This window comes from Epinephelus lanceolatus, chromosome 16 (genome assembly GCF_041903045.1).
Source record: "Epinephelus lanceolatus isolate andai-2023 chromosome 16, ASM4190304v1, whole genome shotgun sequence".
NCBI classification, from domain to species: Eukaryota; Metazoa; Chordata; class Actinopteri; order Perciformes; family Serranidae; genus Epinephelus; species Epinephelus lanceolatus.
Genome location: NC_135749.1, coordinates 34,682,306 through 34,692,500, shown reverse-complemented (window position 1 = coordinate 34,692,500; position 10,195 = coordinate 34,682,306). Strand labels below are relative to the sequence as shown.

The following is a 10,195-nucleotide window of genomic DNA, read 5'->3' as shown; positions in this document are numbered from 1 at the left end:
CATCAGGAAATTGGTGCTCATCCAAGTTTTTATGTCTTTAAGGCAATTATGAAGTTCAGTTAATTGATCAGTTTCTTCTGGCTTTATCGATAAATACAACTGAGTATCATCCACATAACAATGGAAATTTACAGAGTGATTTCTAATGATGTTACCTAAGGGAAGCATATATAGAGTGAATAGGATTGGTCCGAGCACAGAACCCTGTGGAACTCCAAAACAAACTTTAGTATGTAGAGATGATTCATCATTAACATGAATGGACTGATAACGATCAGATAAATAAGATTTAAACCAGCTTAGTGCAGAACCTTTTAGGCCAATTAAGTGATCCAGTCTCTGTTGTGGAATTTGATGGTCAGTTGTGTCAGACGCCGCACTAAGATCTAATAAAACAAGTACAGAGACGAGTCCTTTGTCTGAAGCAATCAGAAGGTCATTTGTAATTTTAACTAGTGCTGTCTCAGTGCTATGATGCACTCTAAATCCTGACTGAAATTCCTCAAATAAATTATTATCATGGAGAAAATCACACAGCTGGTCTGCGACTACTTTCTCAAGGATCTTTGAAAGAAAGGGAAGATTAGAAATCGGTCTATAGTTGGCTAACACCTCTGGATCCAGGGTGGGCTTTTTTATAAGAGGTTTAATTACAACTACCTTAAAAGACTGTGGTACATAGCCTGTTCATAAAGATATATTGATCATGTCTAGGGCAGCACGGTGGTGTGGTGGTTAGCACTGTCGCCTCACAGCAAGAGGGTTCCCGGTTCGATCCCGGGATCTGTGCGGAGTTTGCATGTTCTCCCCATGTCAGCGTGGGTTCTCTCCAGGCACTCTGGCTTCCTCCCACAGTCCAAAGACATGCAGATTGGGGATTAACTAAATAACTCTAAATTGTCCGTAGGTGTGGATGTGAGCGTGAGTGGTTGTCTGTCTCTATGTGTCAGCCTGTCCAGGGTGTACCTCGCTGGGATAGGCTCCAGCCCCCCTGCGACCCTCAAGAGGATGAAGCGGTTAGAAGATGAATGAATGAATAAATGATCATGTCTAATATGTGAGTGTTAACTAAAGATAAGACTTCCTTAAGTAGCCTAGTTGGGATGGGGTCTAAGAGACACGTTGATGATTTAGATGAAGAAATCATTGCGGTCAGTTGTTGAAGAGAAATCGGGGAGAAGCAATCCAAATATATATTAGGTTTTACAGCTGTGTTTGAGGTTAGATAGGTAGGCCTACTATCTGAGGACAGGAGGTCATGAATTTTGCCTCTAATAGTTAGAATTTTGTCATTAAAAAAGCTCATAAAATCATTACTGCTAAGGGCTAAAGGAATACAAGGCTCAATAGAGCTTTGACTCTCAGTCAGCCTGGCTACAGTGCTGAAAAGAAACCTGGGGTTGTTCTTGTTTTCTTCTATTAATGCTGAGTAATAGTTTGCTCTGGCATTGCAGAGGCCCCTCTTATACGTTTTGAGACTGTCTGTCCAGATTAAACGAAATTCTTCCATTTTGGTTAATCACCAATTCCTTTCAAATATTTGCAATGTTTGTACAATGTACAGGATACCTTAAAGCCTTATTTACCTGTTCTTACCTTTCTCCTCAAATATGTTTTAATTGAACATTAAACAAAAACAAGAAATTTCAGTAACTTTGTTTTACAAAAAAGCCAACAAAGTCACTGAGTATTGCTACTATGGATGTCAGTGGTTAACCATGAACTGCTTAACCCCCAAGAATATTTTGACTGCTTAGGCGTGGTAGTCTTGAAGCTTATTTTTCTACACTTCAGCCTACTGTAGCTACTGTGCACCACCTGTTTCTGGTGGGAGACAGAAAGCGGACTAGCTAAGTTACATGTGGAAACACAGTGTCCACTGCTCACCCTTTGGTCTCAGTTGGTTAGCTAACCTTGGCTGCTTTGCACTGCACACCAGCTAGGTTGGATGGGAGCTAGCTAGCGGCACCACTAATTTGGCCATTAATGCTAGAAACGGCATTACTGTGAAAAATCATGCCAGCCTCAGGTCACTCCTGTGAATAAGTTTAATTTTGAGCCGCAAAACACCTTTAGCATTGTTACCTCCGCCAAGGAGGTTATGTTTTCACCAGCGTTGGTCTGTTTGTCTGTTTGTCTGCAAAATCACTCGAAAAGTTCTGAACGGATTTTGATGAAATTTTCAGGAAAGGTTGATAATGGGACAAGGAACAGATGATAAAATTTTGGTGGTGATCGGTTGAAGTGAAGTGGATAAAATAATAAAAAGGCGGGAAATCCGAGCTGCTTGACGGAGGTCTGCCTTCTCCGAGTGCTCGAGTTGACTACTGTTGTCACTAGGGGTGTCCCCGACTAAGAATTTTCAGTCGAATCTGATTTGACAGATTTTTCCTTTAGCCGACTAATCGTCGAATCATGTTGTTTCCCCCTCATTGATTAATGAGCTCATTTGCGTCAGTTTCCGCTCCAGAGAAAAGAGCTAAAACACCCAAATAAACAAATTTAATTCTTCAGTTGGCATAATAAGATAATAATAATAAAAGTAAAAGCAAAACAGTTTTCCTTCTTTCTGACTTCAAGTTACTTCATTAATCAGCTCAGGTTCATACAAGTTCATCCACACGGACCGTGTGTCACTGCTCTCAATCGTCGGACAAAAAGTAGCCAAATAAAAAATCAGAGTCTATCAAGAAAACAATCAGCGGTGAAATTTGTTTAAAGACACTTCAGGTAAACAAATAATCCTTCAAAAAAGTTTGATTTGAGAGCACATACCTCCTCCAAACTTCAGCACTGAGCTGAGGACAGCGACACAAGGGAGCCACACCAGTGCACCGGTGTCGCTGTCCTCAATGCCTCAGAAAAGCACTGAAACGGAGATAAAGGGGAACCCGTTTTTTGCTTATTTTAACTGGCCAATCCAGTTTTCTGGAGGCCCACCCACAATCAAAATCCTGGCGCCGCTACTGCTCTAAAGTGTTTGTTTATGCGCTCCGCCACTGTAAATCACCACCACATGATTCCCAAGCGTGGCACCGCTGCTGCTCACCGCTCCCTCAGGGGATGGGTCAAATGCGGAGAACAAATTTCACACACTCAGGTGTGTGACAATCAGTGGGACTTTAACTTTAAATCACCGTAGGCCTCAATGCTGCTCTGATGGTCCTGCAGCGCATTCACTGACCTTAGCTTGTTTGGATCAAGCAACCGGGTGATTTATTCATGCGTAGTAATGATTATGCCTACTGATTAAACACACGCATTTTCAATTTTTTATTAACAGAAATTAGGCTGATGTTTGTATCAAAATAGGCTATATATCATGAATTACTAGAAAACAAATACATTCTATGTCAAATCAAGATGTTCAGCAGCAGTGAGCACCCCCATATAGTCAGAATGGTACGGTCTTGTTTCATAACCACATTTTGCGACGATTCGACAGCGAGATTGGCAGTTGAATCAGACTTTTCCAAATCAAATCACCGAATCATCGACTATTCGGGGTCACCCCAGTTGTCACTGTTGGCAGTATCAACACGGCCATCATGTTTCTGCAGTAATGTTGTCACCAGATCGACATTGAACGACATGAAATGTAAACAGATGTAAAGTTTCAATCTATGCACCATATAATAATGTACAAATGTAACATATCCATGTTGTGTAGAAATGTATAATGCCAACATCTATTAGGCTGGCATTGAACAAACTTAAACATTTTATTTGAACTGATCACCTTTTTATAATCTAATCATTTTATCAGCATGATTTTTCAGTGAGAACGTTAGAGTCCTGCACATTGCTCTTACATTCAAGATTTTATGGAATCAGTGCATCAAACTAATGTTTCTGTCACTTCAGATCTGCAACTTACAACTCATGTACTGATTCGATAAAATCTTGAAAGCAAAAGTAATGTCCAGGGATTTCCTTCTCTACAGGATATTGAGGTCCTCATACAGCTGCGTAAGAAACAGTGGATGTGTAAAGCCTAATTTAAAGTGTTTCCTCGCTTGAGATGGGACCAGTATGAGCTCCATGATTTACCCCACCAGGAACAAAAGCTCTTATCTGGCAGTTTTAGTGCCCTGCTGTCCCCTGAGAGCTGCACAATAACAATTCACTGTTAACTTGTAATGCATTCAGTAACAACTGCGACTTCTGTACAATAAAAATCAATATTTCATTAAAAGCCTCAGAATCTCTTCAAAGAAGGTTGAAACATTTGGAACAAAGGTGTTGCCTTTAATTGCAGCTCCCGAGGCTGAAGAATCGGGAGTTCAGCCTTGTAATAAGAGATGGCTGTTTAATTGGAGCCGGGGTGGTCTGCTGGGTAGTTCATGCCAAAATATCAGTCAGCGCAGACAGTAATCATCATCTGCACATGTGCTGCTGCAGGGGGACTATTAACCTTGAAGAACACACAAGTGCAGTTTTATATGATGGGTGGAGTTAGCTAGTCATCGCAAATCACATTCATTGGATACATTTATGCAGCTGCCCAGAGTTTCAACGTGAGTAATCAAAAAATATTTTTTGTTGTAGAGGAAGAGGAAAGAGAGGAATGTTGATAAAGAAATACTACACATATTTATCACAAGAAATAAATGAGCAATTAGCACAAGTATGCAGGATCAGAACTTGTGTCTTTATAATCTGTCTTTATACTTTTATCGACTGTTTCACTACCTGTTTACATTTATGTATATACAGTTGCATACAAATGTTTGGGCACCCCTGGTCAAAATTTTGTTTACTGTGAATAGTTAAGTGGAAGATGAACTGATCTCCAAAAGGCATGAAGTGAAAGATGAAAGAGTAAACATGCTTTTCAACATTTTAAGCAAGATCAGTGCATTACTTTTGTTTTGTACAATTTTAGAGTGAGAAAAAAAGGAAAGGAGCCCCATGCAAAAGTTTGGGCTTCCCAAGGTATATGGACTCTCAGACAAGTTTAACCAGGGTCTCAGGCCATAATGACCTTGTTAGGGCTCTGGCTTGTTCACAATCATTGTTAGGAAAGGCCAGGTGATGCAAATTTCAAAGATTTATAAATACTCTGACTCTCCTGAAACTTTGTCCCAACAATTAGCAGCCATGGACTCCTCTAAACAGCTGCTTAGCATTCCGAAAAACTAAAATAAATTATGTCCACAAAGCAGAAGACTATGAGAAGATAGCAAAGTGTTTTTAAGGTAGCTGCTTCCTCAATTTGTAATGTAATTAAGAAATGGCATTTAACAATAACTGTGGAGGTCAAGTTGAGGTCTCGAAGACTAAAAAAAATCGATCCGAGAGAGCTGCTCGTAGGATTGCTGGAAAGGCAAATCAAAACCCCCATTTGACTGCAAAAGACCTGCAGGAAGATTTATCAGGATCTGGAGTGGTGGTGCACTGTTCTACTGTGCAGTGACACTGGTACAATTATGACCTTCATGGAAGACTCATCAGAAGAAAACCTTTCCTGTGTCCTCACCACAAAATTTAGCTGTCAGAAGTTTGCAAAGAAACATCAAGTCTGATGCTTTCTGGAAACAAGTCCTGTGGACTGATGAAGTCCCCTGACCTAAACATCATTAAACATCTGTGGATAGACCTCAAAAGAGTAGGTTCAGTCTCACAGAGCTAGAAGCCTTTTGCAGGAAGAATGGGTGAAAATACACCAAACAAGAATTGAAAGACTCGTAGCTGGTTGGGCGCTACTAAGAACTGACCAAACTTTTGCTTCAGGCTCTTTTCCTTTTTTGTTATCTTGAAACTGTAAAAGATTAAAATAAAAAAGTAATCTTGCTCAAAATAATGAAATATATTTCATCTTTAACTTCATGTCTTTTGGAGATCAGCTCATCTTCTACTTAGTTAACAACTCAAAACAAAATTTTGACCAGGGTGCCCAAACTTTTCCATGCCACTGTATATACTGTATGTATGGCTTCTTTCTTCAGCCGTCTGCATCTTGGTTTTTCAGAGTTCGAAGTGACCATATTTGAATGGCAGGGTAGAGGTGTTGAGTAGCAGTGGATGGATCTGACTCACAGTGCTACAACGCATCACAGACGGCCTGTCACCCAAGCGCCTCCACCCATAGATATGCATAACATTATATTTAAAATTTATATATAAAAATTCTACCCCTTTACAGTCATCCCTTTACAGTTATAAAAGTGAAACTCATTTCCTCAGAGCCAGACTCCATTGACAAAAACAGTAACTTTACCTCACTAACTGTAGGAACAGCCGCTCTACTGCTGCCTTGATCAGTTACTTTGCTTGCGTTATTGTGTGACTTTGGTGATTCTGAACTAACCCTTTAAAACCCCAAAGTTACAGGGTAACACACGCCAGTAACTGCTGGTGAGCAAACAAACTAACTGATCGAGATAGTGTTAGTGGTAGAGCTCCTGTGCTCAGCGAAGTAAAATTACTGTGAGTGGAGTCTGGCTTTGAAGAGGGCACAGATAAGTTTCACTGTCAGCTCACTTTTAAATACAAAGATTATATTAAAAATGCATGTGTTGGGAAAGTACTGAGCATACAACTGAATAAATGAGACTTGGAATATAATGCATGAGTTGTGGGAGAGTTTGTAAATGGCTGCTTTGGTGTGGTTTTGAAGTTGTTAAATATGGTCCCCAAAGACTTCAGTGTTCTTTGATTTTGGATTCTTCATTTACGGTGAAGGCATTCGAGAAAGACAAAGTTTTCTTCATTAATGTTCATTTGGAGGTTGAAATATTCCTTTAACCCCTCTTGGATAGAGGAATAACCAAAAAAAACATCTGGAATTGATGTTTAATAAATAGATTGAAACTCGACACAGATTCAAGCACAGAGCTGTGAATGAAATGTTGGGATTTGAGGGCTGAATCAGAAAGCATATCATTACAGAAAAAACATTATTCCTGAAGGCATTATGTTTCTTCCAAAACGTTTTCTGTTACTGCAGAATAGATGAACATGACTGTACTTCACTGGAGGTTGTTCATCTCATTACAGAATTAATTAGGAGCCATTAGGAACAGAATAACAAATGTAAAGCTTTCAGTTACATTTTTGTTCACTTTGTTTGCTCTGTTTATTCAGGTACACAACACATTTGTGGTCTTTTATCAGCTTGATCCCTCTATTAGACAAATTTGAATCCACTTCTTTGTTTTCCTTAATTTCATTTGTGTCTTTTTGCTGATGGTCCGTCCACCTATTCAGGTTTTCATGTCCTCAATGTCCGACCCTACGTTGCCCCTCCTTTCTTCCTCTGTCCTTTAATTTTCTTTCCTCTCAGACCTCCGCTGACCTTCCATATTTCTCTCTCTGTCCTCCTGTTGTCTCTTCTTTGATGTTGATAACTTATCTTGTTATCATCACGCTTTACTAGTCAACCTGAAAGTGTCGTCTTCCTCCTGCTGTCTCTTCCATGATCTAATTCCCTCTCTCATATGCTCATGTTTACTCCTAATCCTCACTACATCCTCTTCCTCCTCTTCTGCTCTAACCACCTCCACTTTCTTCCTTCATCATTTTCTCATCCCATCATCTTCTTCTTTCTGCAATCAATTCAATCCAGCTTCATTTAAACTCCAACTGAAATTATATTGCATGTTTGGTTTTGTTTTTTTGTCTGCCTCGGCATCATTTCTGCTCTGTTAATCACTTGTCCATGTTTTCAGGGGACTGTCTTCCCCCAAAACAACGACACCATAGGTTGTTTGTTCAAGCAAGTTATATGTCAACCATATTCACGTTTATTGTAAAGCGGCAACCTCTACTGGCTGTAGTAATTATGATGAGAGCAAAGGAGGAATTTAGGTGACACAGTGGAGAGCGACAAAGAAGGGAGGCAATTGGGGAGGTGGACAGGTCAAACAAACAGGAGACAGCTGTGTGTGTCTGTAAAACCAAAGGTAAACGCTGAGTTATTTTAAGTTTCGTGCGCATGTAACATCACATCATGGACATAACTCACATTGTCATGTTACTTTAATCTGTTCTGTACGAAATCTATTGCACGTCTGTCATCCTGGAGGAGGAATCCCTCCTCAGTTGCTCTTCCTGAGGTTTCTACCGTTTTTTTCCCTGTTAAAGGGGTTTTTTTGGGGAGTTTTTCCTTATCCGCTGCGAGGGTCCTAAGGACAGAGGGATGTCGTATGCTGTAAAGCCCTGTGAGGCAAATTGTGATTTGTGATATTGGGCTTTATACATAAAATTGATTGATTGATTGATTGATTGATTAAGTAAAGTATGTACCAATCCATGATTTCCTTTACTAAACCTAAACTACACTGAACAAGTGTTGTGTGTTGTTTTTGCTCCCATTTTTCATGAGCTTAACTCAAAGATCTAAAACATTTTCTATATACACAAAAGACCATTTCTCACAAATATTGAAGAACTGGGATGTTTTCAGCTTCCAGGAATTGTGTAAAGATCCTTGCAACATGGGGCCGTGCATTGTCATGCTGCAACATGAGGTGATGGTCGTGGATGAATGGCACAACAATGGGCCTCAGGATCTCGTTGCGGTATCTCTGTGCATTCAAAATGCCATCAATAAAATGCACCTGTGTTCGTTGTCCATAACATATGCCTGCCCATACCATAACCCCATGTTGGCGCGGCCGGATTCAAACACACCTGGAGGTCTGCACTGAAGAGGCTTTCCTTTTCCTCGTTCTCTCCTGACAACCACTCATAATTTAATTCAAATGGTATTTATAGGGATGCACCGAAATGAATATTTGTGGCCAAAGCCGAAGCCGAATAATATTAAACGCTTGGCTGAATACCGAGTTTACCGAGTTTTTCATTAGTTTTTGCAGATGAACCCCCTCCAGATTAGTGTTGTCACGGTACCAAAATTGGGACCCACTGTACGATACCAATGAAAATATCATGATTCTGAGTAGTATCACGATACCACAGTGAAAATGAGGCAGATGTGCCTTTTGTCATTTATAAAAAGATAAATCACTTTTCTATAATACATCAATGATATTTCAATGAAATAAATTACTTATTGACTTATTCATACTTCAAAAACAGCATCAATAAGTGATTAACATAGGGGGGATCAAAATAAAATAATAAGAATCAACCAGCCACCCTCCTCCCCTGACAAGTAAAGAACAGTCCCTAAAGTGCGGTGAGGTTTGTGGGCCGTGAACGGCTCGTTTCTCCTCTGACACGTCACATACCTGTGTTCGGCTGGCTCGGCTGTTCAGGTACTTTTGGGCAGTCCACACGCCAAGAAGAGGATATTATTGGAGCCGACTTCTCTGTCGCCGGTAAGCTGATGGCCGCCGTATTTGACAGGAATATATTACTGTCTGTGTCTGTGACCCCCGTTCAACCCACAATCGGTGGGATTTGCCTTTTGTTTCTGCTGCTGGTTGAAATCTGTAGGCTGCTCGCACAGTGTGCTGAATGATTTAAGCCTATTTTGCTCTCTCAAAACTATTTTTAGTCGCAAATGCGAGTGTGGTGACGGACGGATCGCCATACTGCCCACATTTTACTCCGCCCGTCACAGCACGCTGTTTGATTGCGTTATCAAAACACGCCGCTATTATTCAGCCTTGCTTTTAACTTATTCCACCAAATACCGAATGTGTTTTTTGCAGTATTTGGTTACTATTATTTATCATTATTATTATTATATTATTATTATTATTGTTGTTATTTTCAAATTTCAAAAAAAAAAAACTTCACCACTGTATTTTTTTAATTTTTACTTTTTTTTGTTAGCATTTCAGCTGTATTTAAGCCAGATTGAAGGCTTTGGGTCCGTCACTCTCCTTAATTTATTGTTGAAACGGTTAAATAACAGGATCCGGCATAAACTCCATTAACTGTTAACAGCAGCTCAACAATCAGTCCTTCATCTCGGAAAAACAGTGGTTTCAAAACTGCGCTATTACCTGTAGCCACCGGGTCAGTTTGCTTCGCAGGGGAGGAGACCTTTACTGATAAATTGCCCATAAAATCACATTAACAACATACTGAAGGCATCCTTAAATTTCACTATTTGACCTCCGTGGTCCTCTCCGTTCCTCTCACCCACACTTGAGCACCTGTTCTAGGATACACAGTGTTGGCCCGCCCGGCCTGACCTCCGCGCTCCTCTCCGCTCCTCTAAGCTGCACTTGAGCATCCGTTCAGACCGCGCAGGTCAGGCCGGGGGGCCGCGGCGGTCAGG

At 40.4% G+C, this 10,195-nt stretch overlaps 1 protein-coding gene across 2 annotated transcripts in view; it reads left to right on the top strand.

The window, feature by feature from the left end:
- LOC117263687 (glutamate receptor ionotropic, kainate 5-like) overlaps window positions 1–10,195 on the top strand; it is a 417,373-nt gene that overhangs the window by 331,921 nt on the left and 75,257 nt on the right. The gene's annotated exons all lie outside the window — the stretch shown is intronic.